We start from the raw sequence: 27,500 nt of genomic DNA, 5'->3' as shown, positions 1-27,500 counted from the left end.
CACGCTTTTTACACTTCGACTCATGCAGTGAGTGCACCTGTCAATTTCACGTCGATATGGTGTACTGCATTGGGATGAATATTTTCTTGTAAAATAATGTTTGATGCCACTCTTTCGGGGATCAACCAGGAGCTCAGATTAAAGGTTTTATGAGCGATGACCTCGAGAAGTATAGTTGAATGTTGATTGTTTTATACATCTGAATGTGCGACAGGTCTTTCCAAGCATGGCCTACGACCATATCACCCTGAATGCGCCCAATCTCATCTGATCTCGGAAGCTAAGCACGGTCGAGTCTGGTTAGTACTTGCATGGGAGACTGCATGGGAATACCAGGTGTTGTAGGCTTTTGTATATTTGGATCTGGATGGGTCGCTTTTTACACTTCGACTCATCCAGTTAGTGCACCTGCCAATTTCACGTCGATATGGTGTACTGCATTGGGATCAATATTTTGTATAAAATACTGTTTGATGCCACTCTTTCGGGGCTAAACCAGGAGCTCAGAATAAACGTTTTCACGAGGGATGACCTCCAGGAGTATAGTTGAATGTTGATTGTTTTATACATATGAGTGTTCGACAGGTCTCTGCAAGCACGGCCTACGACCATATCACCCTGAATGCGCCCGATCTCGTCTGATCTCGGAAGCTAAGCATGGTCGAGCCTGGTTAGTACTTGGATGGGAGACTGCCTGGGAATACCAGGTGTTGTAGGCTTTTGCATTGTTGTATCTGGATGGGTCGCTTTTTACACTTCGACTCATCCAGTGAGTGCACCTGCCAATTTCACGTCGATATGGTGTACTGCATTGGGATCAATATTTTTTTTAATATAATGTTTGATGCCACTCTTTCGGGGCTCAACTCGGAGCTCAGAAACAGGTCCCTGCAGAGTGGGCTGGTAGGACAAGTCTCTGCGCTGTCTATTACTGATTTTATACACCCAACAGCACGAGATTTCACTTCGTTAAAGTATTGAAAGGGGACGGACAGACGGACGGACACATTAATCTATTGCAGGCTGGTACACTCAGTTTACAACTTCGTTTCTACCAGTATAAAGGTTTTTTGAGCGATGACCTCCAGAAGTATAGTTGAATTTTGATTGTTTAATACATCTGAATGTGCGACAGGTCTTTGCAAGCATGGCCTACGACCATATCACACTGAATGCGCCCGATCTCATCTGATCTCGGAAGCTAAGCACGGTCGAGTCTGGTTAGTACTTGCATGGGAGACTGCCTGGGAATACCAGGTGTTGTAGGCTTTTGTATATTTGGATCTGGATGGCACGCTTTTTACACTTCGACTCATGCTGTGAGTGCACCTGTCAATTTCACGTCGATATGGTGTACTGCATTGGGATGAATATTTTCTTGTAAAATAATGTTTGATGCCACTCTTTCGGGGATCAACCAGGAGCTCAGATTAAAGGTTTTATGAGCGATGACCTCGAGAAGTATAGTTGAATGTTGATTGTTTTATACATCTGAATGTGCGACAGGTCTTTCCAAGCATGGCCTACGACCATATCACCCTGAATGCGCCCAATCTCATCTGATCTCGGAAGCTAAGCACGGTCGAGTCTGGTTAGTACTTGCATGGGAGACTGCCTGGGAATACCAGGTGTTGTTGGCTTTTGTATATTTGGATCTGGATGGGTCGCTTTTTACACTTCGACTCATCCAGTTAGTGCACCTGCCAATTTCACGTCGATATGGTGTACTGCATTGGGATCAATATTTTGTATAAAATACTGTTTGATGCCACTCTTTCGGGGCTAAACCAGGAGCTCAGAATAAACGTTTTCACGAGGGATGACCTCCAGGAGTATAGTTGAATGTTGATTGTTTTATACATATGAGTGTTCGACAGGTCTCTGCAAGCACGGCCTACGACCATATCACCCTGAATGCGCCCGATCTCGTCTGATCTCGGAAGCTAAGCATGGTCGAGCCTGGTTAGTACTTGGATGGGAGACTGCCTGGGAATACCAGGTGTTGTAGGCTTTTGCATTGTTGTATCTGGATGGGTCGCTTTTTACACTTCGACTCATCCAGTGAGTGCACCTGCCAATTTCACGTCGATATGGTGTACTGCATTGGGATCAATATTTTTTTTAATATAATGTTTGATGCCACTCTTTCGGGGCTCAACTCGGAGCTCAGAAACAGGTCCCTGCAGAGTGGGCTGGTAGGACAAGTCTCTGCGCTGTCTATTACTGATTTTATACACCCAACAGCACGAGATTTCACTTCGTTAAAGTATTGAAAGGGGACGGACGGACGGACGGACACATTAATCTATTGCAGGCTGGTACACTCAGTTTACAACTTCGTTTCTACCAGTATAAAGGTTTTTTGAGCGATGACCTCCAGAAGTATAGTTGAATTTTGATTGTTTAATACATCTGAATGTGCGACAGGTCTTTCCAAGCATGGCCTACGACCATATCACACTGAATGCGCCCGATCTCATCTGATCTCGGAAGCTAAGCACGGTCGAGTCTGGTTAGTACTTGCATGGGAGACTGCCTGGGAATACCAGGTGTTGTAGGCTTTTGTATATTTGGATCTGGATGGCACGCTTTTTACACTTCGACTCATGCAGTGAGTGCACCTGTCAATTTCACGTCGATATGGTGTACTGCATTGGGATCAATATTTTTTGTAATATAATGTTTGATGCCACTCTTTCGGGGCTCAACCAGGAGCTCAGAATAAACGTTTTCACGAGCGATGTCCTCCAGGAGTATAGTTAAATGTTGATTGTTTTATACATATGAGTGTTCGAAAGGTCTCTGCAAGCACGGCCTACGACCATATCACCCTGAATGCGCCCGATCTCGTCTGATCTCGGAAGCTAAGCATGGTCGAGCCTGGTTAGTACTTGGATGGGAGACTGCCTGGGAATACCAGGTGTTGTAGGCTTTTGTATATTTGGATCTGGATGGGTCGCTTTTTACACTTCGACTCATGCAGTGAGTGCACCTGTCAATTTCATGTCGATATGGTGTACTGCATTGGGATCAATATTTTTTGTAAAATACTGTTTGATGCCACTCTTTCGGGGCTAAACCAGGAGCTCAGAATAAACGTTTTCACGAGCGATGACCTCCAGGAGTATAGTTAAATGTTGATTGTTTTATAGATATGAGTGTTCGACAGGTCTCTGCAAGCACGGCCTACGACCATATCACCCTGAATGCGCCCGATCTCGTCTGATCTCGGAAGCTAAGCATGGTCGAGCCTGGTTAGTACTTGGATGGGAGACTGCCTGGGAATACCAGGTGTTGTAGGCTTTTGCATTATTGTATCTGGATGGGTCGCTTTTTACACTTCGACTCATCCAGTGAGTGCACCTGCCAATTTCAAGTCGATATGGTGTACTGCATTGGGATCAATATTTTTTGTAATATAATGTTTGATGCCACTCTTTCGGGGCTCAACCAGGAGCTCAGAAACAGGTCCCTGCAGAGTGGGCTGGTAGGACAAGTCTCTGCGCTGTCTATTACTGATTTTATACACCCAACAGCACGAGATTTCACTTCGTTAAAGTATTGAAAGGGGACGGACGGACGGACACATTAATCTATTGCAGGCTGGTACACTCAGTTTACAACTTCGTTTCTACCAGTATAAAGGTTTTTTGAGCGATGACCTCCAGAAGTATAGTTGAATGTTGATTGTTTAATACATCTGAATGTGCGACAGGTCTTTCCAAGCATGGCCTACGACCATATCACCCTGAATGCGCCCGATCTCGTCTGATCTCGGAAGCTAAGCATGGTCGAGCCTGGTTAGTACTTGGATGGGAGACTGCCTGGGAATACCAGGTGTTGTAGGCTTTTGTATATTTGGATCTGGATGGCACGCTTTTTACACTTCGACTCATGCAGTGAGTGCACCTGTCAATTTCACGTCGATATGGTGTACTGCATTGGGATCAATATTTTTTGTAATATAATGTTTGATGCCACTCTTTCGGGGCTCAACCAGGAGCTCAGAATAAACGTTTTCACGAGCGATGTCCTCCAGGAGTATAGTTGAATGTTGATTGTTTTATACATATGAGTGTTCGACAGGTCTCTGCAAGCACGGCCTACGACCATATCACCCTGAATGCGCCCGATCTCGTCTGATCTCGGAAGCTAAGCATGGTCGAGCCTGGTTAGTACTTGGATGGGAGACTGCCTGGGAATACCAGGTGTTGTAGGCTTTTGCATTGTTGTATCTGGATGGGTCGCTTTTTACACTTCGACTCATCCAGTGAGTGCACCTGCCAATTTCACGTCGATATGGTGTACTGCATTGGGATCAATATTTTTTTTAATATAATGTTTGATGCCACTCTTTCGGGGCTCAACTCGGAGCTCAGAAACATGTCCCTGCAGAGTGGGCTGGTAGGACAAGTCTCTGCGCTGTCTATTACTGATTTTATACACCCAACAGCACGAGATTTTACTTCGTTAAAGTATTGAAAGGGGACGGACGGACGGACGGACACATTAATCTATTGCAGGCTGGTACACTCAGTTTACAACTTCGTTTCTACCAGTATAAAGGTTTTTTGAGCGATGACCTCCAGAAGTATAGTTGAATTTTGATTGTTTAATACATCTGAATGTGCGACAGGTCTTTCCAAGCATGGCCTTCGACCATATCACACTGAATGCGCCCGATCTCATCTGATCTCGGAAGCTAAGCACGGTCGAGTCTGGTTAGTACTTGCATGGGAGACTGCCTGGGAATACCAGGTGTTGTAGGCTTTTGTATATTTGGATCTGGATGGCACGCTTTTTACACTTCGACTCATGCAGTGAGTGCACCTGTCAATTTCACGTCGATATGGTGTACTGCATTGGGATCAATATTTTTTGTAATATAATGTTTGATGCCACTCTTTCGGGGCTCAACCAGGAGCTCAGAATAAACGTTTTCACGAGCGATGTCCTCCAGGAGTATAGTTAAATGTTGATTGTTTTATACATATGAGTGTTCGACAGGTCTCTGCAAGCACGGCCTACGACCATATCACCCTGAATGCGCCCGATCTCGTCTGATCTCGGAAGCTAAGCATGGTCGAGCCTGGTTAGTACTTGGATGGGAGACTGCCTGGGAATACCAGGTGTTGTAGGCTTTTGTATATTTGCATCTGGATGGGTCGCTTTTTACACTTCGACTCATGCAGTGAGTGCACCTGTCAATTTCATGTCGATATGGTGTACTGCATTGGGATCAATATTTTTTGTAAAATACTGTTTGATGCCACTCTTTCGGGGCTAAACCAGGAGCTCAGAATAAACGTTTTCACGAGCGATGACCTCCAGGAGTATAGTTAAATGTTGATTGTTTTATAGATATGAGTGTTCGACAGGTCTCTGCACGCACGGCCTACGACCATATCACCCTGAATGCGCCCGATCTCGTCTGATCTCGGAAGCTAAGCATGGTCGAGCCTGGTTAGTACTTGGATGGGAGACTGCCTGGGAATACCAGGTGTTGTAGGCTTTTGCATTATTGTATCTGGATGGGTCGCTTTTTACACTTCGACTCATCCAGTGAGTGCACCTGCCAATTTCAAGTCGATATGGTGTACTGCATTGGGATCAATATTTTTTGTAATATAATGTTTGATGCCACTCTTTCGGGGCTCAACCAGGAGCTCAGAAACAGGTCCCTGCAGAGTGGGCTGGTAGGACAAGTCTCTGCGCTGTCTATTACTGATTTTATACACCCAACAGCACGAGATTTCACTTCGTTAAAGTATTGAAAGGGGACGGACGGACGGACACATTAATCTATTGCAGGCTGGTACACTCAGTTTACAACTTCGTTTCTACCAGTATAAAGGTTTTTTGAGCGATGACCTCCAGAAGTATAGTTGAATGTTGATTGTTTAATACATCTGAATGTGCGACAGGTCTTTCCAAGCATGGCCTACGACCATATCACCCTGAATGCGCCCGATCTCGTCTGATCTCGGAAGCTAAGCATGGTCGAGCCTGGTTAGTACTTGGATGGGAGACTGCCTGGGAATACCAGGTGTTGTAGGCTTTTGCATTGTTGTATCTGGATGGGTCGCTTTTTACACTTCGACTCATCCAGTGAGTGCACCTGCCAATTTCACGTCGATATGGTGTACTGCATTGGGATCAATATTTTTTTTAATATAATGTTTGATGCCACTCTTTCGGGGCTCAACTCGGAGCTCAGAAACAGGTCCCTGCAGAGTGGGCTGGTAGGACAAGTCTCTGCGCTGTCTATTACTGATTTTATACACCCAACAGCACGAGATTTCACTTCGTTAAAGTATTGAAAGGGGACGGACGGACGGACGGACACATTAATCTATTGCAGGCTGGTACACTCAGTTTACAACTTCGTTTCTACCAGTATAAAGGTTTTTTGAGCGATGACCTCCAGAAGTATAGTTGAATTTTGATTGTTTAATACATCTGAATGTGCGACAGGTCTTTCCAAGCATGGCCTTCGACCATATCACACTGAATGCGCCCGATCTCATCTGATCTCGGAAGCTAAGCACGGTCGAGTCTGGATAGTACTTGCATGGGAGACTGCCTGGGAATACCAGGTGTTGTAGGCTTTTGTATATTTGGATCTGGATGGCACGCTTTTTACACTTCGACTCATGCAGTGAGTGCACCTGTCAATTTCACGTCGATATGGTGTACTGCATTGGGATCAATATTTTTTGTAATATAATGTTTGATGCCACTCTTTCGGGGCTCAACCAGGAGCTCAGAATAAACGTTTTCACGAGCGATGTCCTCCAGGAGTATAGTTAAATGTTGATTGTTTTATACATATGAGTGTTCGACAGGTCTCTGCAAGCACGGCCTACGACCATATCACCCTGAATGCGCCCGATCTCGTCTGATCTCGGAAGCTAAGCATGGTCGAGCCTGGTTAGTACTTGGATGGGAGACTGCCTGGGAATACCAGGTGTTGTAGGCTTTTGTATATTTGGATCTGGATGGGTCGCTTTTTACACTTCGACTCATGCAGTGAGTGCACCTGTCAATTTCATGTCGATATGGTGTACTGCATTGGGATCAATATTTTTTGTAAAATACTGTTTGATGCCACTCTTTCGGGGCTAAACCAGGAGCTCAGAATAAACGTTTTCACGAGCGATGACCTCCAGGAGTATAGTTAAATGTTGATTGTTTTATAGATATGAGTGTTCGACAGGTCTCTGCACGCACGGCCTACGACCATATCACCCTGAATGCGCCCGATCTCGTCTGATCTCGGAAGCTAAGCATGGTCGAGCCTGGTTAGTACTTGGATGGGAGACTGCCTGGGAATACCAGGTGTTGTAGGCTTTTGCATTATTGTATCTGGATGGGTCGCTTTTTACACTTCGACTCATCCAGTGAGTGCACCTGCCAATTTCAAGTCGATATGGTGTACTGCATTGGGATCAATATTTTTTGTAATATAATGTTTGATGCCACTCTTTCGGGGCTCAACCAGGAGCTCAGAAACAGGTCCCTGCAGAGTGGGCTGGTAGGACAAGTCTCTGCGCTGTCTATTACTGATTTTATACACCCAACAGCACGAGATTTCACTTCGTTAAAGTATTGAAAGGGGACGGACGGACGGACACATTAATCTATTGCAGGCTGGTACACTCAGTTTACAACTTCGTTTCTACCAGTATAAAGGTTTTTTGAGCGATGACCTCCAGAAGTATAGTTGAATGTTGATTGTTTAATACATCTGAATGTGCGACAGGTCTTTCCAAGCATGGCCTACGACCATATCACCCTGAATGCGCCCGATCTCGTCTGATCTCGGAAGCTAAGCATGGTCGAGCCTGGTTAGTACTTGGATGGGAGACTGCCTGGGAATACCAGGTGTTGTAGGCTTTTGCATTGTTGTATCTGGATGGGTCGCTTTTTACACTTCGACTCATCCAGTGAGTGCACCTGCCAATTTCACGTCGATATGGTGTACTGCATTGGGATCAATATTTTTTTTAATATAATGTTTGATGCCACTCTTTCGGGGCTCAACTCGGAGCTCAGAAACAGGTCCCTGCAGAGTGGGCTGGTAGGACAAGTCTCTGCGCTGTCTATTACTGATTTTATACACCCAACAGCACGAGATTTCACTTCGTTAAAGTATTGAAAGGGGACGGACGGACGGACGGACACATTAATCTATTTCAGGCTGGTACACTCAGTTTACAACTTCGTTTCTACCAGTATAAAGGTTTTTTGAGCGATGACCTCCAGAAGTATAGTTGAATTTTGATTGTTTAATACATCTGAATGTGCGACAGGTCTTTCCAAGCATGGCCTTCGACCATATCACACTGAATGCGCCCGATCTCATCTGATCTCGGAAGCTAAGCACGGTCGAGTCTGGTTAGTACTTGCATGGGAGACTGCCTGGGAATACCAGGTGTTGTAGGCTTTTGTATATTTGGATCTGGATGGCACGCTTTTTACACTTCGACTCATGCAGTGAGTGCACCTGTCAATTTCACGTCGATATGGTGTACTGCATTGGGATCAATATTTTTTGTAATATAATGTTTGATGCCACTCTTTCGGGGCTCAACCGGAGCTCAGAATAAACGTTTTCACGAGCGATGTCCTCCAGGAGTATAGTTAAATGTTGATTGTTTTATACATATGAGTGTTCGACAGGTCTCTGCAAGCACGGCCTACGACCATATCACCCTGAATGCGCCCGATCTCGTCTGATCTCGGAAGCGAAGCATGGTCGAGCCTGGTTAGTACTTGGATGGGAGACTGCCTGGGAATACCAGGTGTTGTAGGCTTTTGCATTATTGTATCTGGATGGGTCGCTTTTTACACTTCGACTCATCCAGTGAGTGCACCTGCCAATTTCAAGTCGATATGGTGTACTGCATTGGGATCAATATTTTTTGTAATATAATGTTTGATGCCACTCTTTCGGGGCTCAACCAGGAGCTCAGAAACAGGTCCCTGCAGAGTGGGCTGGTAGGACAAGTCTCTGCGCTGTCTATTACTGATTTTATACACCCAACAGCACGAGATTTCACTTCGTTAAAGTATTGAAAGGGGACGGACGGACGGACGGACACATTAATCTATTGCAGGCTGGTACACTCAGTTTACAACTTCGTTTCTACCAGTATAAAGGTTTTTTGAGCGATGACCTCCAGAAGTATAGTTGAATTTTGATTGTTTAATACATCTGAATGTGCGACAGGTCTTTCCAAGCATGGCCTTCGACCATATCACACTGAATGCGCCCGATCTCATCTGATCTCGGAAGCTAAGCACGGTCGAGTCTGGTTAGTACTTGCATGGGAGACTGCCTGGGAATACCAGGTGTTGTAGGCTTTTGTATATTTGGATCTGGATGGCACGCTTTTTACACTTCGACTCATGCAGTGAGTGCACCTGTCAATTTCATGTCGATATGGTGTACTGCATTGGGATCAATATTTTTTGTAAAATACTGTTTGATGCCACTCTTTCGGGGCTAAACCAGGAGCTCAGAATAAACGTTTTCACGAGCGATGACCTCCAGGAGTATAGTTAAATGTTGATTGTTTTATAGATATGAGTGTTCGACAGGTCTCTGCACGCACGGCCTACGACCATATCACCCTGAATGCGCCCGATCTCGTCTGATCTCGGAAGCTAAGCATGGTCGAGCCTGGTTAGTACTTGGATGGGAGACTGCCTGGGAATACCAGGTGTTGTAGGCTTTTGCATTGTTGTATCTGGATGGGTCGCTTTTTACACTTCGACTCATCCAGTGAGTGCACCTGCCAATTTCACGTCGATATGGTGTACTGCATTGGGATCAATATTTTTTTTAATATAATGTTTGATGCCACTCTTTCGGGGCTCAACTCGGAGCTCAGAAACAGGTCCCTGCAGAGTGGGCTGGTAGGACAAGTCTCTGCGCTGTCTATTACTGATTTTATACACCCAACAGCACGAGATTTCACTTCGTTAAAGTATTGAAAGGGGACGGACGGACGGACGGACACATTAATCTATTGCAGGCTGGTACACTCAGCTTACAACTTCGTTTCTACCAGTATAAAGGTTTTTTGAGCGATGACCTCCAGAAGTATAGTTGAATTTTGATTGTTTAATACATCTGAATGTGCGACAGGTCTTTCCAAGCATGGCCTTCGACCATATCACACTGAATGCGCCCGATCTCATCTGATCTCGGAAGCTAAGCACGGTCGAGTCTGGTTAGTACTTGCATGGGAGACTGCCTGGGAATACCAGGTGTTGTAGGCTTTTGTATATTTGGATCTGGATGGCACGCTTTTTACACTTCGACTCATGCAGTGAGTGCACCTGTCAATTTCACGTCGATATGGTGTACTGCATTGGGATCAATATTTTTTGTAATATAATGTTTGATGCCACTCTTTCGGGGCTCAACCAGGAGCTCAGAATAAACGTTTTCACGAGCGATGTCCTCCAGGAGTATAGTTAAATGTTGATTGTTTTATACATATGAGTGTTCGACAGGTCTCTGCAAGCACGGCCTACGACCATATCACCCTGAATGCGCCCGATCTCGTCTGATCTCGGAAGCGAAGCATGGTCGAGCCTGGTTAGTACTTGGATGGGAGACTGCCTGGGAATACCAGGTGTTGTAGGCTTTTGTATATTTGGATCTGGATGGGTCGCTTTTTACACTTCGACTCATGCAGTGAGTGCACCTGTCAATTTCATGTCGATATGGTGTACTGCATTGGGATCAATATTTTTTGTAAAATACTGTTTGATGCCACTCTTTCGGGGCTAAACCAGGAGCTCAGAATAAACGTTTTCACGAGCGATGACCTCCAGGAGTATAGTTAAATGTTGATTGTTTTATAGATATGAGTGTTCGACAGGTCTCTGCACGCACGGCCTACGACCATATCACCCTGAATGCGCCCGATCTCGTCTGATCTCGGAAGCTAAGCATGGTCGAGCCTGGTTAGTACTTGGATGGGAGACTGCCTGGGAATACCAGGTGTTGTAGGCTTTTGCATTATTGTATCTGGATGGGTCGCTTTTTACACTTCGACTCATCCAGTGAGTGCACCTGCCAATTTCAAGTCGATATGGTGTACTGCATTGGGATCAATATTTTTTGTAATATAATGTTTGATGCCACTCTTTCGGGGCTCAACCAGGAGCTCAGAAACAGGTCCCTGCAGAGTGGGCTGGTAGGACAAGTCTCTGCGCTGTCTATTACTGATTTTATACACCCAACAGCACGAGATTTCACTTCGTTAAAGTATTGAAAGGGGACGGACGGACGGACACATTAATCTATTGCAGGCTGGTACACTCAGTTTACAACTTCCTTTCTACCAGTATAAAGGTTTTTTGAGCGATGACCTCCAGAAGTATAGTTGAATGTTGATTGTTTAATACATCTGAATGTGCGACAGGTCTTTCCAAGCATGGCCTACGACCATATCACCCTGAATGCGCCCGATCTCATCTGATCTCGGAAGCTAAGCACGGTCGAGTCTGGTTAGTACTTGCATGGGAGACTGCCTGGGAATACCAGGTGTTGTAGGCTTTTGTATATTTGGATCTGGATGGCACGCTTTTTACACTTCGACTCATGCTGTGAGTGCACCTGTCAATTTCACGTCGATATGGTGTACTGCATTGGGATGAATATTTTCTTGTAAAATAATGTTTGATGCCACTCTTTCGGGGATCAACCAGGAGCTCAGATTAAAGGTTTTATGAGCGATGACCTCGAGAAGAATAGTTGAATGTTGATTGTTTTATACATCTGAATGTGCGACAGGTCTTTCCAAGCACGGCCTACGACCATATCACCCTGAATGCGCCCAATCTCGTCTGATCTCGGAAGCTAAGCATGGTCGAGCCTGGTTAGTACTTGGATGGGAGACTGCCTGGGAATACCAGGTGTTGTAGGCTTTTGCATTGTTGTATCTGGATGGGTCGCTTTTTACACTTCGACTCATCCAGTTAGTGCACCTGCCAATTTCACGTCGATATGGTGTACTGCATTGGGATCAATATTTTTTGTAAAATACTGTTTGATGCCACTCTTTCGGGGCTAAACCAGGAGCTCAGAATAAACGTTTTCACGAGGGATGACCTCCAGGAGTATAGTTAAATGTTGATTGTTTTATACATATGAGTGTTCGACAGGTCTCTGCAAGCACGGCCTACGACCATATCACCCTGAATGCGCCCGATCTCGTCTGATCTCGGAAGCTAAGCATGGTCGAGCCTGGTTAGTACTTGGATGGGAGACTGCCTGGGAATACCAGGTGTTGTAGGCTTTTGCATTGTTGTATATGGATGGGTCGCTTTTTACACTTCGACTCATCCAGTGAGTGCACCTGCCAATTTCACGTCGATATGGTGTACTGCATTGGGATCAATATTTTTTTAAATATAATGTTTGATGCCACTCTTTCGGGGATCAACTCGGAGCTCAGAAACAGGTCCCTGCAGAGTGGGATGGTAGGACAAGTCTCTGCGCTGTCTATTACTGATTTTATACACCCAACAGCACGAGATTTCACTTCGTTAAAGTATTGAAAGGGGACTGACGGACGGACGGACACATTAATCTATTGCAGGCTGGTACACTCAGTTTACAACTTCGTTTCTACCAGTATAAAGGTTTTTTGAGCGATGACCTCCAGAAGTATAGTTGAATGTTGATTGTTTAATACATCTGAATGTGCGACAGGTCTTTCCAAGCATGGCCTACGACCATATCACCCTGAATGCGCCCGATCTCGTCTGATCTCGGAAGCTAAGCATGGTCGAGCCTGGTTAGTACTTGGATGGGAGACTGCCTGGGAATACCAGGTGTTGTAGGCTTTTGCATTGTTGTATCTGGATGGGTCGCTTTTTACACTTCGACTCATCCAGTTAGTGCACCTGCCAATTTCACGTCGATATGGTGTACTGCATTGGGATCAATATTTTTTGTAATATAATGTTTGATGCCACTCTTTCGGGGCTCAACCAGGAGCTCAGAAACAGATCCCTGCAGAGTGGGCTGGTAGGACAAGTCTCTGCGCTGTCTATTACTGATTTTATACACCCAACAGCACGAGATTTCACTTCGTTAAAGTATTGAAAGGGGACGGACGGACAGACACATTAATCTATTGCAGGCTGGTACACTCAGTTTACAACTTCCTTTCTACCAGTATAAAGGTTTTTTGAGCGATGACCTCCAGAAGTATAGTTGAATGTTGATTGTTTAATACATCTGAATGTGCGACAGGTCTTTCCAAGCATGGCCTACGACCATATCACCCTGAATGCGCCCGATCTCATCTGATCTCGGAAGCTAAGCACGGTCGAGTCTGGTTAGTACTTGCATGGGAGACTGCCTGGGAATACCAGGTGTTGTAGGCTTTTGTATATTTGGATCTGGATGGCACGCTTTTTACACTTCGACTCATGCTGTGAGTGTACCTGTCAATTTCACGTCGATATGGTGTACTGCATTGGGATGAATATTTTCTTGTAAAATAATGTTTGATGCCACTCTTTCGGGGATCAACCAGGAGCTCAGATTAAAGGTTTTATGAGCGATGACCTCGAGAAGAATAGTTGAATGTTGATTGTTTTATACATCTGAATATGCGACAGGTCTTTCCAAGCATGGCCTACGACCATATCACCCTGAATGCGCCCGATCTCGTCTGATCTCGGAAGCTAAGCATGGTCGAGCCTGGTTAGTACTTGGATGGGAGACTGCCTGGGAATACCAGGTGTTGTAGGCTTTTGCATTGTTGTATCTGGATGGGTCGCTTTTTACACTTCGACTCATCCAGTTAGTGCACCTGCCAATTTCACGTCGATATGGTGTACTGCATTGGGATCAATATTTTTTGTAAAATACTGTTTGATGCCACTCTTTCGGGGCTAAACCAGGAGCTCAGAATAAACGTTTTCACGAGGGATGACCTCCAGGAGTATAGTTAAATGTTGATTGTTTTATACATATGAGTGTTCGACAGGTCTCTGCAAGCACGGCCTACGACCATATCACCCTGAATGCGCCCGATCTCGTCTGATCTCGGAAGCTAAGCATGGTCGAGCCTGGTTAGTACTTGGATGGGAGACTGCCTGGGAATACCAGGTGTTGTAGGCTTTTGCATTGTTGTATATGGATGGGTCGCTTTTTACACTTCGACTCATCCAGTGAGTGCACCTGCCAATTTCACGTCGATATGGTGTACTGCATTGGGATCAATATTTTTTTTAATATAATGTTTGATGCCACTCTTTCGGGGCTCAACTCGGAGCCCAGAAACAGGTCCCTGCAGAGTGGGCTGGTAGGACAAGTCTCTGCGCTGTCTATTACTGATTTTATACACCCAACAGCACGAGATTTCACTTCGTTAAAGTATTGAAAGGGGACTGACGGACGGACGGACACATTAATCTATTGCAGGCTGGTACACTCAGTTTACAACTTCGTTTCTACCAGTATATAGGTTTTTTGAGCGATGACCTCCAGAAGTATAGTTGAATGTTGATTGTTTAATACATCTGAATGTGCGACAGGTCTTTCCAAGCATGGCCTACGACCATATCACACTGAATGCGCCCGATCTCATCTGATCTCGGAAGCTAAGCACGGTCGAGTCTGGTTAGTACTTGCATGGGAGACTGCCTGGGAATACCAGGTGTTGTAGGCTTTTGTATATTTGGATCTGGATGGCACGCTTTTTACACTTCGACTCATGCAGTGAGTGCACCTGTCAATTTCACGTCGATATGGTGTACTGCATTGGGATCAATATTTTTTGTAATATAATGTTTGATGCCACTCTTTCGGGGCTCAACCAGGAGCTCAGAAACAGGTCCCTGCAGAGTGGGCTGGTAGGACAAGTCTCTGCGCTGTCTATTACTGATTTTATACACCCAACAGCACGAGATTTCACTTCGTTAAAGTATTGAAAGGGGACGGACGGACGGACACATTAATCTATTGCAGGCTGGTACACTCAGTTTACAACTTCCTTTCTACCAGTATAAAGGTTTTTTGAGCGATGACCTCCAGAAGTATAGTTGAATGTTGATTGTTTAATACAGCTGAATGTGCGACAGGTCTTTCCAAGCATGGCCTACGACCATCTCACCCTGAATGCGCGCGATCTCGTTTGATCTCGGAAGCTAAGCAGAGTCGAGCCTGGTGAGTACTTGGATGGGAGACTGCCTGGGAATACCAGGTGTTGTAGGCTTTTGCATTGTTGTATCTGGATGGGTCGCTTTTTACACTTCGACTGATCCAGTTAGTGCACCTGCCAATTTCACGTCGATATGGTGTACTGCATTGGGATCAATAATTTTTTGCAAAATACTGTTTGATGCCACTCTTTCGGGGCTAAACCAGGAGCTCAGAATAAACGTTTTCACGAGCGATGACCTCCAGGAGTATAGTTGAATGTTGATTGTTTTATACATATGAGTGTTCGACAGGTCTCTGCAAGCACGGCCTACGACCATATCACCATGAATGCGCCCGATCTCGTCTGATCTCGGAAGCTAAGCATGCTCGAGCCTGGTTAGTACTTGGATGGGAGACTGCCTGGGAATACCAGGTGTTGTAGGCTTTTGCATTGTTGTATCTGGATAGGTCGCTTTTTACACTTCGACTCATCCAGTTAGTGCACCTGCCAATTTCACGTCGATATGGTGTACTGCATTGGGATCAATATTTTTTGTAATATAATGTTTGATGCCACTCTTTCGGGGCTCAACCAGGAGCTCAGGAACAGATCCCTGCAGAGTGGGCTGGTAGGACAAGTCTCTGCGCTGTCTATTACTGATTTTATACACCCAACAGCACGAGATTTCACTTCGTTAAAGTATTGAAAGGGGACGGACGGACGGACACATTAATCTATTGCAGGCTGGTACACTCAGTTTACAACTTCGTTTCTACCAGTATAAAGGTTTTTTGAGCGATGACCTCCAGAAGTATAGTTGAATGTTGATTGTTTAATACATCTGAATGTGCGACAGGTCTTTCCAAGCATGGCCTACGACCATATCACCCTGAATTCGCCCGATCTCATCTGATCTCGGAAGCTAAGCACGGTCGAGTCTGGTTAGTACTTGCATGGGAGACTGCCTGGGAATACCAGGTGTTGTAGGCTTTTGTATATTTGGATCTGGATGGCACGCTTTTTACACTTCGACTCATGCTGTGAGTGCACCTGTCAATTTCACGTCGATATGGTGTACTGCATTGGGATGAATATTTTCTTGTAAAATAATGTTTGATGCCACTCTTTCGGGGCTCAACCAGGAGCTCAGATTAAAGGTTTTATGAGCGATGACCTCGAGAAGTATAGTTGAATGTTGATTGTTTTATACATATGAATATGCGACAGGTCTTTCCAAGCATGGCCTACGACCATCTCACCCTGAATGCGCCCGATCTCGTATGATCTCGGAAGCTAAGCATGGTCGAGCCTGGTTAGTACTTGGATGGGAGACTGCCTGGGAATACCAGGTGTTGTAGGCTTTTGCATTATTGTATCTGGATGGGTCGCTTTTTACACTTCGACTCATCCAGTGAGTGCACCTGCCAATTTCACGTCGATATGGTGTACTGCATTGGGATCAATATTTTTTGTAAAATACTGTTTGATGCCACTCTTTCGGGGCTAAACCCGGAGCTCGGAATAAAAGTTTTCACGAGCGATGACCTCCAGGAGTATAGTTGAATGTTGATTGTTTTATACATATGAGTGTTCGACAGGTCTCTGCAAGCACGGCCTACGACCATATCACCCTGAATGTGCCCGATCTCGTCTGATCTCAGAAGCTAAGCATGGTCGAGCCTGGTTAGTACTTGGATGGGAGACTGGCTTGGAATACCAGGTGTTGTAGGCTTTTGCATTGTTGTATCTGGATGGGTCGCTTTTTACACTTCGACTCATCCAGTGAGTGCACCTGCCAATTTCACGTCGATATGGTGTACTGCATTGGGATCAATATTTTTTGTAATATAATGTTTGATGCCACTCTTTCGGGGCTCAACCAGGAGCTCAGAAACAGATCCCTGCAGAGTGGGCTGGTAGGACAAGTCTCTGCGCTGTCTATTACTGATTTTATACACCCAACAGCACAAGATTTCACTTCGTTAAAGTATTGAAAGGGGACGGACGGACGGACGGACACATTAATCTATTGCAGGCTGGTACACTCAGTTTACAACTTCGTTTCTACCAGTATAAAGGTTTTTTGAGCGATGACCTCCAGAAGTATAGTTGAATGTTGAATGTTTAAAACATCTGAATGTGCGACAGGTCTTTCCAAGCATGGCCTACGACCATATCACCCTGAATGCGCCCGATCTCATCTGATCTCGGAAGCTAAGCACGGTCGAGTCTGGTTAGTACTTGCATGGGAGACTGCCTGGGAATACCAGGTGTTGTATGCTTTTGTATATTTGGATTTGGATGGCACGCTTTTTACACTTCGACTCATGCAGTGAGTGCACCTGTCAATTTCACGTCGATATGGTGTACTGCATTGGGATGAATATTTTCTTGTAAAATAATGTTTGATGCCACTCTTTCGGGGCGCAACCAGGAGCTCAGATTAAAGGTTTTATGAGCGATGACCTCGAGAAGTATAGTTGAATGTTGATTGTTTTATACATCTGAATGTGCGACAGGTCTTTCCAAGCATGGCCTACGACCATATCACCCTGAATGCGCCCGATCTCGTCTGATCTCGGAAGCTAAGCATGCTCGAGCCTGGTTAGTATTTGGATGGGAGACTGCCTGGGAATACCAGGTGTTGTAGGCTTTTGCATTGTTGTATCTGGATAGGTCGCTTTTAACACTTCGACTCATCCAGTTAGTGCACCTGCCAATTTCACGTCGATATGGTGTACTGCATTGGGATCAATATTTTTTGTAATATAATGTTTGATGCCACTCTTTCGGGGCTCAACCAGGAGCTCAGGAACAGATCCCTGCAGAGTGGGCTGGTAGGACAAGTCTCTGCGCTGTCTATTACTGATTTTATACACCCAACAGCACGAGATTTCACTTCGTTAAAGTATTGAAAGGGGACGGACGGACGGACACATTAATCTATTGCAGGCTGGTACACTCAGTTTACAACTTCGTTTCTACCAGTATAAAGGTTTTTTGAGCGATGACCTCCAGAAGTATAGTTGAATGTTGATTGTTTAATACATCTGAATGTGCGACAGGTCTTTCCAAGCATGGCCTACGACCATATCACCCTGAATTCGCCCGATCTCATCTGATCTCGGAAGCTAAGCACGGTCGAGTCTGGTTAGTACTTGCATGGGAGACTGCCTGGGAATACCAGGTGTTGTAGGCTTTTGTATATTTGGATCTGGATGGCACGCTTTTTACACTTCGACTCATGCTGTGAGTGCACCTGTCAATTTCACGTCGATATGGTGTACTGCATTGGGATGAATATTTTCTTGTAAAATAATGTTTGATGCCACTCTTTCGGGGCTCAACCAGGAGCTCAGATTAAAGGTTTTATGAGCGATGACCTCGAGAAGTATAGTTGAATGTTGATTGTTTTATACATCTGAATATGCGACAGGTCTTTCCAAGCATGGCCTACGACCATCTCACCCTGAATGCGCCCGATCTCGTATGATCTCGGAAGCTAAGCAGAGTCGAGCCTGGTTAATACTTGGATGGGAGACTGCCTGGGAATACCAGGTGTTTTAGGCTTTTGCATTGTTGTATCTGGATGGGTCGCTTTTTACACTTCGACTCATCCAGTGAGTGCACCTGCTAATTTCACGTCGATATGGTGTACTGCATTGGGATCAATATTTTTTGTAATATAATGTTTGATGCCACTCTTTCGGGGCTCAACCAGGACCTCAGAAACAGGTCCCTGCAGAGTGGGCTGGTAGGACAAGTCTCTGCGCTGTCTATTACTGATTTTATACACCCAACAGCACGAGATTTCACTTCGTTAAAGTATTGAAAGGGGACGGACGGACGGACGGACACATTCATCTATTGCAGGCTGGTACACTCAGTTTACAACTTCGTTTCTACCAGTATAAAGGTTTTTTGAGCGATGACCTCCAGAAGTATAGTTGAATGTTGATTGCTTAATACATCTGAATGTGCGACAGGTCTTTCCAAGCATGGCCTACGACCATCTCACCCTGAATGCGCCCAATCTCGTCTAATCTCGGAAGCTAAGAAGAGTCGAGCATGGTTAGTACTTGGATGGGAGACTGCCTGGGAATACCAGGTGTTGTAGGCTTTTGCATTGTTGTATCTGGATGGGTCGCTTTTTACACTTCGACTTATCCAGTTCGTGCACCTGCCAATTTCACGTCGATATGGTGTACTGCATTGGGATCAATATTTTTTGTAAAATACTGTTTGATGCCACTCTTTCGGGGCTAAACCCGGAGCTCGGAATAAACGTTTTCACGAGCGATGACCTCCAGGAGTATAGTTGAATGTTGATTGTTTTATACATATGAGTGTTCGACAGGTCTCTGCAAGCACGGCCTACGACCATATCACCCTGAATGTGCCCGATCTCGTCTGATCTCAGAAGCTAAGCATGGTCGAGCCTGGTTAGTACTTGGATGGGAGACTGGCTTGGAATACCAGGTGTTGTAGGCTTTTGCATTGTTGTATCTGGATGGGTCGCTTTTTACACTTCGACTCATCCAGTGAGTGCACCTGCCAATTTCACGTCGATATGGTGTACTGCATTGGGATCAATATTTTTTGTAATATAATGTTTGATGCCACTCTTTCGGGGCTCAACCAGGAGCTCAGAAACAGATCCCTGCAGAGTGGGCTGGTAGGACAAGTCTCTGCGCTGTCTATTACTGATTTTATACACCCAACAGCACAAGATTTCACTTCGTTAAAGTATTGAAAGGGGACGGACGGACGGACGGACACATTAATCTATTGCAGGCTGGTACACTCAGTTTACACCTTCGTTTCTACCAGTATAAAGGTTTTTTGAGCGATGACCTCCAGAAGTATAGTTGAATGTTGAATGTTTAAAACATCTGAATGTGCGACAGGTCTTTCCAAGCATGGCCTACGACCATATCACCCTGAATGCGCCCGATCTCATCTGATCTCGGAAGCTAAGCACGGTCGAGTCTGGTTAGTACTTGCATGGGAGACTGCCTGGGAATACCAGGTGTTGTATGCTTTTGTATATTTGGATTTGGATGGCACGCTTTTTACACTTCGACTCATGCAGTGAGTGCACCTGTCAATTTCACGTCGATATGGTGTACTGCATTGGGATGAATATTTTCTTGTAAAATAATGTTTGATGCCACTCTTTCGGGGCGCAACCAGGAGCTCAGATTAAAGGTTTTATGAGCGATGACCTCGAGAAGTATAGTTGAATGTTGATTGTTTTATACATCTGAATGTGCGACAGGTCTTTCCAAGCATGGCCTACGACCATATCACCCTGAATGCGCCCGATCTCGTCTGATCTCGGAAGCTAAGCATGGTCGAGCCTGGTTAGTACTTGGATGGGAGACTGCCTGGGAATACCAGGTGTTGTAGGCTTTTGCATTGTTGTATCTGGATGGGTCGCTTTTTACACTTCGACTCATCCAGTTAGTGCACCTGCCAATTTCACGTCGATATGGTGTACTGCATTGGGATCAATATTTGTTTTAATATAATGTTTGATGCCACTCTTTCGGGGCTCAACTAGGAGCTCAGAAACAGGTCCCTGCAGAGTGGGCTGGTAGGACAAGTCTCTGCGATGTCTAATACTGATTTTATACACCCAACAGCACGAGATTTCACTTCGTTAAAGTATTGAAAGGGGATGGACGGACGGACACATTAATCTATTGCAGGCTGGTACACTCAGTTTACAACTTCGTTTCTACCAGTATACATGTTTTTTGAGCGATTACCTCCAGAAGTATAGTTGAATGTTGATTGTTTAATACATCTGAATGTGCGACAGGCCTTTCCAAGCATGGCCTACGACCATATCACCCTGAATGCGCCCGATCTCATCTGATCTCGGAAGCTAAGCACGGTCGAGTCTGGTTAGTACTTGCATGGGAGACTGCCTGGGAATACCAGGTGTTGTAGGCTTTTGTATATTTGGATCTGGATGGCACACTTTTTACACTTCGACTCATGCAGTGAGTGCACCCGTCAATTTCACGTCGATATGGTGTACTGCATTGGGATCAATATTTTTTGTAATATAATGTATGATGCCACTCTTTCGGGGCTAAACCAGGAGCTCAGAATAAACGTTTTCACGAGCGATGACCTCCAGGAGTATATTTGAATGTTGATTGTTTTATACATATGAGTGTTCGACAGGTCTCTGCAAGCACGGCCTACGACCATATCACCCTGAATGCGCCCGATCTCGTCTGATCTCGGAAGCTAAGCATGGTCGAGCCTGGTTAGTACTTGGATGGGAGACTGCCTGGGAATACCAGGTGTTGTAGGCTTTTGCATTGTTGTATCTGGATGGGTCGCTTTTTACACTTCGACTCATCCAGTTAGTGCACCTGCCAATTTCACGTCGATATGGTGTACTGCATTGGGATCAATATTTTTTGTAAAATACTGTTTGATGCCACTCTTTCGGGGCTAAACCAGGAGCTCAGAATAAACGTTTTCACGAGCGATGACCTCCAGGAGTATAGTTGAATGTTTATTGTTTTATACATATGAGTGTTCGACAGGTCTCTGCAAGCACGGCCTACGACCATATCACCTTGAATGCGCCCGATCTCGTCTGATCTCGGAAGCTAAGCATGGTCGAGCCTGGTTAGTACTTGGATGGGAGACTGCCTGGGAATACCAGGTGTTGTAGGCTTTTGCATTGTTGTATATGGATGGGTCGCTTTTTACACTTCGACTCATCCAGTGAGTGCACCTGCCAATTTCACGTGGATATGGTGTACTGCATTGGGATCAATATTTTTTGCAATCGAAATGTTTGATGCCACTCTTTCGGGGCTCAACCAGGAGCTCAGAAACAGGTCCCTGCAGAGTGGGCTCGTAGGACAAGTCTCTGCGCTCTCTATTACTGATTTTATACACCCAACAGCACGAGATTTCACTTCGTTAAAGTATTGAAAGGGGACGGACGGACGGACACATTAATCTATTGCAGGCTGGTACACTCAGTTTACAACTTCGTTTCTACCAGTATAAAGGTTTTTTGAGCGATGACCTCCAGAAGTATAGTTGAATGTTGATTGTTTAATACATCTGAATGTGCGACAGGTCTTTCCAAGCATGGCCTACGACCATATCACCCTGAATGCGCCCGATCTCATCTGATCTCGGAAGCTAAGCACGGTCGAGTCTGGTTAGTACTTGCATGGGAGACTGCCTGGGAATACCAGGTGTTGTAGGCTTTTGCATATTTTGATCTGGATGGCACGCTTTTTACACTTCGACTCATGCAGTGAGTGCACCTGTCAATTTCACGTCGATATGGTGTACTGCATTGGGATGAATATTTTCTTGTAAAATAATGTTTGATGCCACTCTTTCGGGGCTCAACCAGGAGCTCAGATTAAAGATTTTATGAGCGATGACCTCGAGAAGTATAGTTGAATGTTGATTGTTTTATACATATGAGTGTTCGACAGGTCTCTGCAAGCACGGCCTACGACCAAATCACCCTGAATGCGCCCGATCTCGTCTGATCTCGGAAGCGAAGCATGGTCGAGCCTGGTTAGTACTTGGATGGGAGACTGCCTGGGAATACCAGGTGTTGTAGGCTTTTGCATTGTTGTATCTGGATGGGTCGCTTTTTACACTTCGACTCATCCACTTAGTGCACCTGCCAATTTCACGTCGATATGGTGTACTGCATTGAGATCAATATTTTTTTGTAAAATACTGTTTGATGCCACTCTTTCGGGGCTAAACCAGGAGCTCAGAATAAACGTTTTCACGAGCGATGACCTCCAGGAGTATAGTTGAATGTTTATTGTTTTATACATATGAGTGTTCGACAGGTCTCTGCAACCACGGCCTACGACCATATCACCCTGAATGCGCCCGATCTCGTCTGATCTCGGAAGCTAAGCATGGTCGAGCCTGGTTAGTACTTGGATGGGAGACTGCCTGGGAATACCAGGTGTTGTAGGCTTTTGCATTGTTGTATATGGATGGGTCGCTTTTTACACTTCGACTCATCCAGTGAGTGCACCTGCCAATTTCACGTCGATATGGTGTACTGCATTGGGATCAATATTTTTTGTAATCGAAATGTTTGATGCCACTCTTTCGGGGCTCAACCAGGAGCTCAGAAACAGGTCCCTGCAGAGTGGGCTCGTAGGACAAGTCTCTGCGCTGTCTATTACTGATTTTATACACCCAACAGCACGAGATTTCACTTCGTTAAAGTATTGAAAGGGGACGGACGGACGGACGGACACATTAATCTATTGCAGGCTGGTACACTCAGTTTACAACTTCGTTTCTACCAGTATAAAGGTTTTTTGAGCGATGACCTCCAGAAGTATAGTTGAATGTTGATTGTGTAATACATCTGAATGTGCGACAGGTCTTTCCAAGCATTGCCTACGACCATATCACCCTGAATGCGCCCGATCTCATCTGATCTCGGAAGCTAAGCACGGTCGAGTCTGGTTAGTACTTGCATGGGAGACTGCCTGGGAATACCAGGTGTTGTAGGCTTTTGTATATTTGGATCTGGATGGCACGCTTTTTACACTTCGACTCATGCAGTGAGTGCACCTGTCAATTTCACGTCGAAATGGTGTACTGCATTGGGGTGAATATTTTCTTGTAAAATAATGTTTGATGCCACTCTTTCGGGGCTCAACCAGGAGCTCAGAAACAGGTCCCTGCAGAGTGGGCTGGTAGGACAAGTCTCTGCGCTGTCTATTACTGATTTTATACACCCAACAGCACGAGATTTCACTTCGTTAAAGTATTGAAAGGGGACGGACGGACGGACGGACACATTCATCTATTGCAGGCTGGTACACTCAGTTTACAACTTCGTTTCTACCAGTATAAAGGTTTTTTGAGCGATGACCTCCAGAAGTATAGTTGAATGTTGATTGTTTAATACATCTGAATGTGCGACAGGTCTTTCCAAGCATGGCCTACGACCATCTCACCCTGAATGCGCCCGATCTCGTCTGATCTCGGAAGTTAAGCAGAATCGAGCCTGGTTAGTACTTGGATGGGAGACTGCCTGGGAATACCAGGTGTTGTAGGCTTTTGCATTGTTTTATCTGGATTGGTCGCTTTTTACACTTCGACTCATCCAGTTAGTGCACCTGCCAATTTCACGTCGATATGGTGTACTGCATTGGGATCAATATTTTTTGTAAAATACTGTTTGATGCCACTCTTTCGGGGCTAAACCAGGAGCTCAAAATAAACGTTTTCACGAGCGATGACCTCCAGGAGTATAGTTGAATGTTGATTGTTTTATACATATGAGTGTTCGACAGGTCTCTGCAAGCACGGCCTACGACCATATCACCCTGAATGCGCCCGATCTCGTCTGATCTCGGAAGCTAAACATGGTCGAGCCTGGTTAGTACTTGGATGGGAGACTGCCTGGGAATACCAGGTGTTGTAGGCTTTTGCATTGTTGTATATAGATGGGTCGCTTTTTACACTTCGACTCATCCAGTTAGTGCACCTGCCAATTTCACGTCGATATGGTGTACTGCATTGGGATCAATATTTTTTGTAAAATACTGTTTGATGCCACCCTTTCGGGGCAAAACCAGGAGCTCAGAATAAACGTTTTCACGAGCGATGACCTCCAGGAGTATAGTTGAATGTTGATTGTTTTATACATATGAGTGTTCGACAGGTCTCTGCAAGCACGGCCTACGACCATATCACCCTGAATGCGCCCGATCTCGTCTGATCTCGGAAACTAAGCATGGTCGAGCCTGGTTATTACTTGGATGGGAGACTGCCTGGGAATACCAGGTGTTGTAGGCTTTTGCATTGTTGTATATGGATGGGTCGCTTTTTACACTTCGACTCATCCAGTGAGTGCACCTGCCAATTTCACGTCGATATGGTGTACTGCATTGGGATCAATATTTTTTGTAATCGAAATGTTTGATGCCACTCTTTCGGGGCTCAACCAGGAGCTCAGAAACAGGTCCCTGCAGAGTGGGCTCGTAGGACAAGTCTCTGCGCTGTCTATTACTGATTTTATACACCCAACAGCACGAGATTTCACTTCGTTAAAGTATTGAAAGGGGACGGACGGACGGACGGACACATTCATCTATTGCAGGCTGGTACACTCAGTTTACAACTTCGTTTCTACCAGTATAAAGGTTTTTTGAGCGATGACCTCCAGAAGTATAGTTGAATGTTGATTGTTTAATACATCTGAATGTGCGACAGGTCTTTCCAAGCATGGCCTACGACCATCTCACCCTGAATGCGCCCGATCTCGTCTGATCTCGGAAGTTAAGCAGAATCGAGCCTGGTTAGTACTTGGATGGGAGACTGCCTGGGAATACCAGGTGTTGTAGGCTTTTGCATTGTTGTATCTGGATTGGTCGCTTTTTACACTTCGACTCATCCAGTTAGTGCACCTGCCAATTTCACGTCGATATGGTGTACTGCATTGGGATCAATATTTTTTGTAAAATACTGTTTGATGCCACTCTTTCGGGGATAAACCAGGAGCTCAGAATAAACGTTTTCACGAGCGATAACCTCCAGGAGTATAGTTGAATGTTGATTGTTTTATACATATGAGTGTTCGACAGGTCTCTGCAAGCGCGGCCTACGACCATATCACCCTGAATGCGCCCGATCTCGTCTGATCTCGGAAGCTAAGCATGGTCGAGCCTGGTTAGTACTTGGATGGGAGACTGCCTGGGAATACCAGGTGTTGTAGGCTTTTGCATTGTTGTATATGGATGGGTCGCTTTTTACACTTCGACTCATCCAGTGAGTGCACCTGCCAATTTCACGTCGATATGGTGTACTGCATTGGGATCAATATTTTTTGCAATCGAAATGTTTGATGCCACTCTTTCGGGGCTCAACCAGGAGCTCAGAAACAGGTCCCTGCAGAGTGGGCTCGTAGGACAAGTCTCTGCGCTGTCTATTACTGATTTTATACACCCAACAGCACGAGATTTCACTTCGTTAAAGTATTGAAAGGGGACGGACGGACGGACACATTAATCTATTGCAGGCTGGTACACTCAGTTTACAACTTCGTTTCTACCAGTATAAAGGTTTTTTGAGCGATGACCTCCAGAAGTATAGTTGAATGTTGATTGTTTAATACAACTGAATGTGCGACAGGTCTTTCCAAGCATTGCCTACGACCATATCACCCTGAATGCGCCCGATCTCATCTGATCTCGGAAGCTAAGCACGGTCGAGTCTGGTTAGTACTTGCATGGGAGACTGCCTGGGAATACCAGGTGTTGTAGGCTTTTGTATATTTGGATCTGGATGGCACGCTTTTTACACTTCGACTCATGCAGTGAGTGCACCTGTCAATTTCACGTCGATATGGTGTACTGCATTGGGATGAATATTTTCTTGTAAAATAATGTTTGATGCCACTCTTTCGGGGCTCAACCAGGAGCTCAGAAACAGGTCCCTGCAGAGTGGGCTGGTAGGACAAGTCTCTGCGCTGTCTATTACTGATTTTATACACCCAACAGCACGAGATTTCACTTCGTTAAAGTATTGAAAGGGGACGGACGGACGGACGGACTCATTCATCTATTGCAGGCTGGTACACTCAGTTTACAACTTCGTTTCTACCAGTATAAAGGTTTTTTGAGCGATGACCTCCAGAAGTATAGTTGAATGTTGATTGTTTAATACATCTGAATGTGCGACAGGTCTTTCCAAGCATGGCCTACGACCATCTCACCCTGAATGCACCCGATCTCGTCTGATCTCGGAAGTTAAGCAGAATCGAGCCTCGTTAGTACTTGGATGGGAGACTGCCTGGGAATACCTTGTGTTGTAGGCTTTTGCATTGTTGTATCTGGATTGGTCGCTTTTTACACTTCGACTCATCCAGTTAGTGCACCTGCCAATTTCACGTCGATATGGTGTACTGCATTGGGATCAATATTTTTTGTAAAATACTGTTTGATGCCACCTTTTCGGGGCTAAACCAGGAGCTCAGAATAAACGTTTTCACGAGCGATGACCTCCAGGAGTATAGTTGAATGTTGATTGTTTTATACATATGAGTGTTCGACAGGTCTCTGCAAGCACAGCCTACGACCATATCACCCTGAATGTGCCCGATCTCGTCTGATCTCGGAAGCTAAGCATGGTCGAGCCTGGTTAGTACTTGGATGGGAGACTGCCTGGGAATACCAGGTGTTGTAGGCTTTTGCATTGTTGTATCTGGATGGGTCGCATTTTACACTTCGACACATCCAGTGAGTGCACCTGCCAATTTCACGTCGATATGGTGTACTGCATTGG

At 45.3% G+C, this 27,500-nt stretch overlaps 54 non-coding genes and 7 pseudogenes across 54 annotated transcripts; all 61 read left to right on the top strand.

The window, feature by feature from the left end:
- Nucleotides 1–229: 229 nt before the first annotated feature.
- On the top strand, nt 230–348 carry LOC142927808 (5S ribosomal RNA). The gene has a single exon (XR_012944732.1). It is a non-coding gene; the product is annotated as a 5S ribosomal RNA (ribosomal RNA).
- A 252-nt stretch (nt 349–600) lies between these two features.
- On the top strand, nt 601–719 carry LOC142928722 (5S ribosomal RNA). The gene has a single exon (XR_012945032.1). It is a non-coding gene; the product is annotated as a 5S ribosomal RNA (ribosomal RNA).
- A 431-nt stretch (nt 720–1,150) lies between these two features.
- Nucleotides 1,151–1,269, top strand: LOC142927494 (5S ribosomal RNA). The gene has a single exon (XR_012944418.1). It is a non-coding gene; the product is annotated as a 5S ribosomal RNA (ribosomal RNA).
- A 252-nt stretch (nt 1,270–1,521) lies between these two features.
- On the top strand, nt 1,522–1,640 carry LOC142928082 (5S ribosomal RNA; annotated as a pseudogene).
- A 252-nt stretch (nt 1,641–1,892) lies between these two features.
- On the top strand, nt 1,893–2,011 carry LOC142928721 (5S ribosomal RNA). Its single transcript, XR_012945031.1, has one exon. It is a non-coding gene; the product is annotated as a 5S ribosomal RNA (ribosomal RNA).
- A 431-nt stretch (nt 2,012–2,442) lies between these two features.
- Nucleotides 2,443–2,561, top strand: LOC142927493 (5S ribosomal RNA). Its single transcript, XR_012944417.1, has one exon. It is a non-coding gene; the product is annotated as a 5S ribosomal RNA (ribosomal RNA).
- Nucleotides 2,562–2,813: 252 nt separating this feature from the next.
- On the top strand, nt 2,814–2,932 carry LOC142928720 (5S ribosomal RNA). The gene has a single exon (XR_012945029.1). It is a non-coding gene; the product is annotated as a 5S ribosomal RNA (ribosomal RNA).
- A 252-nt stretch (nt 2,933–3,184) lies between these two features.
- LOC142928719 (5S ribosomal RNA) lies at nt 3,185–3,303 on the top strand. Its single transcript, XR_012945028.1, has one exon. It is a non-coding gene; the product is annotated as a 5S ribosomal RNA (ribosomal RNA).
- Nucleotides 3,304–3,730: 427 nt separating this feature from the next.
- Nucleotides 3,731–3,849, top strand: LOC142928718 (5S ribosomal RNA). Its single transcript, XR_012945027.1, has one exon. It is a non-coding gene; the product is annotated as a 5S ribosomal RNA (ribosomal RNA).
- A 252-nt stretch (nt 3,850–4,101) lies between these two features.
- LOC142928717 (5S ribosomal RNA) lies at nt 4,102–4,220 on the top strand. Its single transcript, XR_012945026.1, has one exon. It is a non-coding gene; the product is annotated as a 5S ribosomal RNA (ribosomal RNA).
- A 431-nt stretch (nt 4,221–4,651) lies between these two features.
- Nucleotides 4,652–4,770, top strand: LOC142927946 (5S ribosomal RNA). Its single transcript, XR_012944870.1, has one exon. It is a non-coding gene; the product is annotated as a 5S ribosomal RNA (ribosomal RNA).
- A 252-nt stretch (nt 4,771–5,022) lies between these two features.
- Nucleotides 5,023–5,141, top strand: LOC142928715 (5S ribosomal RNA). Its single transcript, XR_012945025.1, has one exon. It is a non-coding gene; the product is annotated as a 5S ribosomal RNA (ribosomal RNA).
- Nucleotides 5,142–5,393: 252 nt separating this feature from the next.
- On the top strand, nt 5,394–5,512 carry LOC142928714 (5S ribosomal RNA). The gene has a single exon (XR_012945024.1). It is a non-coding gene; the product is annotated as a 5S ribosomal RNA (ribosomal RNA).
- A 427-nt stretch (nt 5,513–5,939) lies between these two features.
- Nucleotides 5,940–6,058, top strand: LOC142928713 (5S ribosomal RNA). Its single transcript, XR_012945023.1, has one exon. It is a non-coding gene; the product is annotated as a 5S ribosomal RNA (ribosomal RNA).
- A 431-nt stretch (nt 6,059–6,489) lies between these two features.
- LOC142928004 (5S ribosomal RNA) lies at nt 6,490–6,608 on the top strand (annotated as a pseudogene).
- A 252-nt stretch (nt 6,609–6,860) lies between these two features.
- LOC142928712 (5S ribosomal RNA) lies at nt 6,861–6,979 on the top strand. Its single transcript, XR_012945022.1, has one exon. It is a non-coding gene; the product is annotated as a 5S ribosomal RNA (ribosomal RNA).
- Nucleotides 6,980–7,231: 252 nt separating this feature from the next.
- Nucleotides 7,232–7,350, top strand: LOC142928710 (5S ribosomal RNA). The gene has a single exon (XR_012945020.1). It is a non-coding gene; the product is annotated as a 5S ribosomal RNA (ribosomal RNA).
- Nucleotides 7,351–7,777: 427 nt separating this feature from the next.
- On the top strand, nt 7,778–7,896 carry LOC142928709 (5S ribosomal RNA). Its single transcript, XR_012945019.1, has one exon. It is a non-coding gene; the product is annotated as a 5S ribosomal RNA (ribosomal RNA).
- Nucleotides 7,897–8,327: 431 nt separating this feature from the next.
- LOC142927945 (5S ribosomal RNA) lies at nt 8,328–8,446 on the top strand. The gene has a single exon (XR_012944869.1). It is a non-coding gene; the product is annotated as a 5S ribosomal RNA (ribosomal RNA).
- Nucleotides 8,447–8,697: 251 nt separating this feature from the next.
- LOC142925865 (5S ribosomal RNA) lies at nt 8,698–8,816 on the top strand. The gene has a single exon (XR_012942788.1). It is a non-coding gene; the product is annotated as a 5S ribosomal RNA (ribosomal RNA).
- Nucleotides 8,817–9,247: 431 nt separating this feature from the next.
- On the top strand, nt 9,248–9,366 carry LOC142927944 (5S ribosomal RNA). Its single transcript, XR_012944868.1, has one exon. It is a non-coding gene; the product is annotated as a 5S ribosomal RNA (ribosomal RNA).
- A 252-nt stretch (nt 9,367–9,618) lies between these two features.
- LOC142928708 (5S ribosomal RNA) lies at nt 9,619–9,737 on the top strand. The gene has a single exon (XR_012945018.1). It is a non-coding gene; the product is annotated as a 5S ribosomal RNA (ribosomal RNA).
- A 431-nt stretch (nt 9,738–10,168) lies between these two features.
- Nucleotides 10,169–10,287, top strand: LOC142927943 (5S ribosomal RNA). The gene has a single exon (XR_012944867.1). It is a non-coding gene; the product is annotated as a 5S ribosomal RNA (ribosomal RNA).
- Nucleotides 10,288–10,539: 252 nt separating this feature from the next.
- LOC142925864 (5S ribosomal RNA) lies at nt 10,540–10,658 on the top strand. The gene has a single exon (XR_012942787.1). It is a non-coding gene; the product is annotated as a 5S ribosomal RNA (ribosomal RNA).
- A 252-nt stretch (nt 10,659–10,910) lies between these two features.
- On the top strand, nt 10,911–11,029 carry LOC142928707 (5S ribosomal RNA). The gene has a single exon (XR_012945017.1). It is a non-coding gene; the product is annotated as a 5S ribosomal RNA (ribosomal RNA).
- Nucleotides 11,030–11,456: 427 nt separating this feature from the next.
- LOC142926645 (5S ribosomal RNA) lies at nt 11,457–11,575 on the top strand. The gene has a single exon (XR_012943569.1). It is a non-coding gene; the product is annotated as a 5S ribosomal RNA (ribosomal RNA).
- Nucleotides 11,576–11,827: 252 nt separating this feature from the next.
- Nucleotides 11,828–11,946, top strand: LOC142926770 (5S ribosomal RNA). The gene has a single exon (XR_012943694.1). It is a non-coding gene; the product is annotated as a 5S ribosomal RNA (ribosomal RNA).
- A 252-nt stretch (nt 11,947–12,198) lies between these two features.
- Nucleotides 12,199–12,317, top strand: LOC142928706 (5S ribosomal RNA). The gene has a single exon (XR_012945016.1). It is a non-coding gene; the product is annotated as a 5S ribosomal RNA (ribosomal RNA).
- A 431-nt stretch (nt 12,318–12,748) lies between these two features.
- LOC142928705 (5S ribosomal RNA) lies at nt 12,749–12,867 on the top strand. The gene has a single exon (XR_012945015.1). It is a non-coding gene; the product is annotated as a 5S ribosomal RNA (ribosomal RNA).
- A 427-nt stretch (nt 12,868–13,294) lies between these two features.
- LOC142926644 (5S ribosomal RNA) lies at nt 13,295–13,413 on the top strand. Its single transcript, XR_012943568.1, has one exon. It is a non-coding gene; the product is annotated as a 5S ribosomal RNA (ribosomal RNA).
- A 252-nt stretch (nt 13,414–13,665) lies between these two features.
- On the top strand, nt 13,666–13,784 carry LOC142928704 (5S ribosomal RNA). The gene has a single exon (XR_012945014.1). It is a non-coding gene; the product is annotated as a 5S ribosomal RNA (ribosomal RNA).
- A 252-nt stretch (nt 13,785–14,036) lies between these two features.
- On the top strand, nt 14,037–14,155 carry LOC142928703 (5S ribosomal RNA). The gene has a single exon (XR_012945013.1). It is a non-coding gene; the product is annotated as a 5S ribosomal RNA (ribosomal RNA).
- Nucleotides 14,156–14,586: 431 nt separating this feature from the next.
- Nucleotides 14,587–14,705, top strand: LOC142927492 (5S ribosomal RNA). Its single transcript, XR_012944416.1, has one exon. It is a non-coding gene; the product is annotated as a 5S ribosomal RNA (ribosomal RNA).
- A 427-nt stretch (nt 14,706–15,132) lies between these two features.
- Nucleotides 15,133–15,251, top strand: LOC142927763 (5S ribosomal RNA). The gene has a single exon (XR_012944687.1). It is a non-coding gene; the product is annotated as a 5S ribosomal RNA (ribosomal RNA).
- Nucleotides 15,252–15,504: 253 nt separating this feature from the next.
- Nucleotides 15,505–15,623, top strand: LOC142928842 (5S ribosomal RNA). The gene has a single exon (XR_012945153.1). It is a non-coding gene; the product is annotated as a 5S ribosomal RNA (ribosomal RNA).
- A 427-nt stretch (nt 15,624–16,050) lies between these two features.
- Nucleotides 16,051–16,169, top strand: LOC142927220 (5S ribosomal RNA). Its single transcript, XR_012944145.1, has one exon. It is a non-coding gene; the product is annotated as a 5S ribosomal RNA (ribosomal RNA).
- A 252-nt stretch (nt 16,170–16,421) lies between these two features.
- Nucleotides 16,422–16,540, top strand: LOC142926798 (5S ribosomal RNA). Its single transcript, XR_012943722.1, has one exon. It is a non-coding gene; the product is annotated as a 5S ribosomal RNA (ribosomal RNA).
- A 252-nt stretch (nt 16,541–16,792) lies between these two features.
- On the top strand, nt 16,793–16,911 carry LOC142928007 (5S ribosomal RNA; annotated as a pseudogene).
- A 431-nt stretch (nt 16,912–17,342) lies between these two features.
- Nucleotides 17,343–17,461, top strand: LOC142927328 (5S ribosomal RNA). The gene has a single exon (XR_012944253.1). It is a non-coding gene; the product is annotated as a 5S ribosomal RNA (ribosomal RNA).
- A 252-nt stretch (nt 17,462–17,713) lies between these two features.
- LOC142927308 (5S ribosomal RNA) lies at nt 17,714–17,832 on the top strand. The gene has a single exon (XR_012944233.1). It is a non-coding gene; the product is annotated as a 5S ribosomal RNA (ribosomal RNA).
- Nucleotides 17,833–18,259: 427 nt separating this feature from the next.
- Nucleotides 18,260–18,378, top strand: LOC142927219 (5S ribosomal RNA). Its single transcript, XR_012944144.1, has one exon. It is a non-coding gene; the product is annotated as a 5S ribosomal RNA (ribosomal RNA).
- A 252-nt stretch (nt 18,379–18,630) lies between these two features.
- On the top strand, nt 18,631–18,749 carry LOC142928228 (5S ribosomal RNA; annotated as a pseudogene).
- A 431-nt stretch (nt 18,750–19,180) lies between these two features.
- Nucleotides 19,181–19,299, top strand: LOC142928563 (5S ribosomal RNA; annotated as a pseudogene).
- Nucleotides 19,300–19,551: 252 nt separating this feature from the next.
- LOC142928005 (5S ribosomal RNA) lies at nt 19,552–19,670 on the top strand (annotated as a pseudogene).
- A 431-nt stretch (nt 19,671–20,101) lies between these two features.
- LOC142927326 (5S ribosomal RNA) lies at nt 20,102–20,220 on the top strand. The gene has a single exon (XR_012944251.1). It is a non-coding gene; the product is annotated as a 5S ribosomal RNA (ribosomal RNA).
- Nucleotides 20,221–20,472: 252 nt separating this feature from the next.
- On the top strand, nt 20,473–20,591 carry LOC142928702 (5S ribosomal RNA). The gene has a single exon (XR_012945012.1). It is a non-coding gene; the product is annotated as a 5S ribosomal RNA (ribosomal RNA).
- A 427-nt stretch (nt 20,592–21,018) lies between these two features.
- On the top strand, nt 21,019–21,137 carry LOC142926643 (5S ribosomal RNA). The gene has a single exon (XR_012943567.1). It is a non-coding gene; the product is annotated as a 5S ribosomal RNA (ribosomal RNA).
- Nucleotides 21,138–21,389: 252 nt separating this feature from the next.
- On the top strand, nt 21,390–21,508 carry LOC142928701 (5S ribosomal RNA). Its single transcript, XR_012945011.1, has one exon. It is a non-coding gene; the product is annotated as a 5S ribosomal RNA (ribosomal RNA).
- Nucleotides 21,509–21,760: 252 nt separating this feature from the next.
- LOC142928676 (5S ribosomal RNA) lies at nt 21,761–21,879 on the top strand. Its single transcript, XR_012944987.1, has one exon. It is a non-coding gene; the product is annotated as a 5S ribosomal RNA (ribosomal RNA).
- Nucleotides 21,880–22,307: 428 nt separating this feature from the next.
- On the top strand, nt 22,308–22,426 carry LOC142926642 (5S ribosomal RNA). Its single transcript, XR_012943566.1, has one exon. It is a non-coding gene; the product is annotated as a 5S ribosomal RNA (ribosomal RNA).
- A 252-nt stretch (nt 22,427–22,678) lies between these two features.
- Nucleotides 22,679–22,797, top strand: LOC142926682 (5S ribosomal RNA). Its single transcript, XR_012943606.1, has one exon. It is a non-coding gene; the product is annotated as a 5S ribosomal RNA (ribosomal RNA).
- Nucleotides 22,798–23,050: 253 nt separating this feature from the next.
- On the top strand, nt 23,051–23,169 carry LOC142928698 (5S ribosomal RNA). The gene has a single exon (XR_012945009.1). It is a non-coding gene; the product is annotated as a 5S ribosomal RNA (ribosomal RNA).
- Nucleotides 23,170–23,601: 432 nt separating this feature from the next.
- LOC142926641 (5S ribosomal RNA) lies at nt 23,602–23,720 on the top strand. The gene has a single exon (XR_012943565.1). It is a non-coding gene; the product is annotated as a 5S ribosomal RNA (ribosomal RNA).
- A 432-nt stretch (nt 23,721–24,152) lies between these two features.
- On the top strand, nt 24,153–24,271 carry LOC142926986 (5S ribosomal RNA). The gene has a single exon (XR_012943910.1). It is a non-coding gene; the product is annotated as a 5S ribosomal RNA (ribosomal RNA).
- Nucleotides 24,272–24,523: 252 nt separating this feature from the next.
- Nucleotides 24,524–24,642, top strand: LOC142925819 (5S ribosomal RNA). The gene has a single exon (XR_012942742.1). It is a non-coding gene; the product is annotated as a 5S ribosomal RNA (ribosomal RNA).
- A 252-nt stretch (nt 24,643–24,894) lies between these two features.
- Nucleotides 24,895–25,013, top strand: LOC142927553 (5S ribosomal RNA). The gene has a single exon (XR_012944477.1). It is a non-coding gene; the product is annotated as a 5S ribosomal RNA (ribosomal RNA).
- Nucleotides 25,014–25,445: 432 nt separating this feature from the next.
- Nucleotides 25,446–25,564, top strand: LOC142926985 (5S ribosomal RNA). Its single transcript, XR_012943909.1, has one exon. It is a non-coding gene; the product is annotated as a 5S ribosomal RNA (ribosomal RNA).
- A 252-nt stretch (nt 25,565–25,816) lies between these two features.
- Nucleotides 25,817–25,935, top strand: LOC142928697 (5S ribosomal RNA). The gene has a single exon (XR_012945008.1). It is a non-coding gene; the product is annotated as a 5S ribosomal RNA (ribosomal RNA).
- A 428-nt stretch (nt 25,936–26,363) lies between these two features.
- Nucleotides 26,364–26,482, top strand: LOC142926640 (5S ribosomal RNA). The gene has a single exon (XR_012943564.1). It is a non-coding gene; the product is annotated as a 5S ribosomal RNA (ribosomal RNA).
- Nucleotides 26,483–26,914: 432 nt separating this feature from the next.
- Nucleotides 26,915–27,033, top strand: LOC142928312 (5S ribosomal RNA; annotated as a pseudogene).
- A 252-nt stretch (nt 27,034–27,285) lies between these two features.
- On the top strand, nt 27,286–27,404 carry LOC142925896 (5S ribosomal RNA). The gene has a single exon (XR_012942819.1). It is a non-coding gene; the product is annotated as a 5S ribosomal RNA (ribosomal RNA).
- The last annotated feature ends 96 nt before the right edge of the window (nt 27,405–27,500 follow it).

The sequence above is a fragment of the Petromyzon marinus genome, chromosome 23 (assembly GCF_048934315.1).
Source record: "Petromyzon marinus isolate PM22_M1 ecotype Great Lakes invasive population chromosome 23, UKy_Petmar_22M1.pri1.0, whole genome shotgun sequence".
In the NCBI taxonomy this organism is placed as follows: domain Eukaryota; kingdom Metazoa; phylum Chordata; class Hyperoartia; order Petromyzontiformes; family Petromyzontidae; genus Petromyzon; species Petromyzon marinus.
This window is presented reverse-complemented; position numbering and strand designations above follow the sequence as displayed.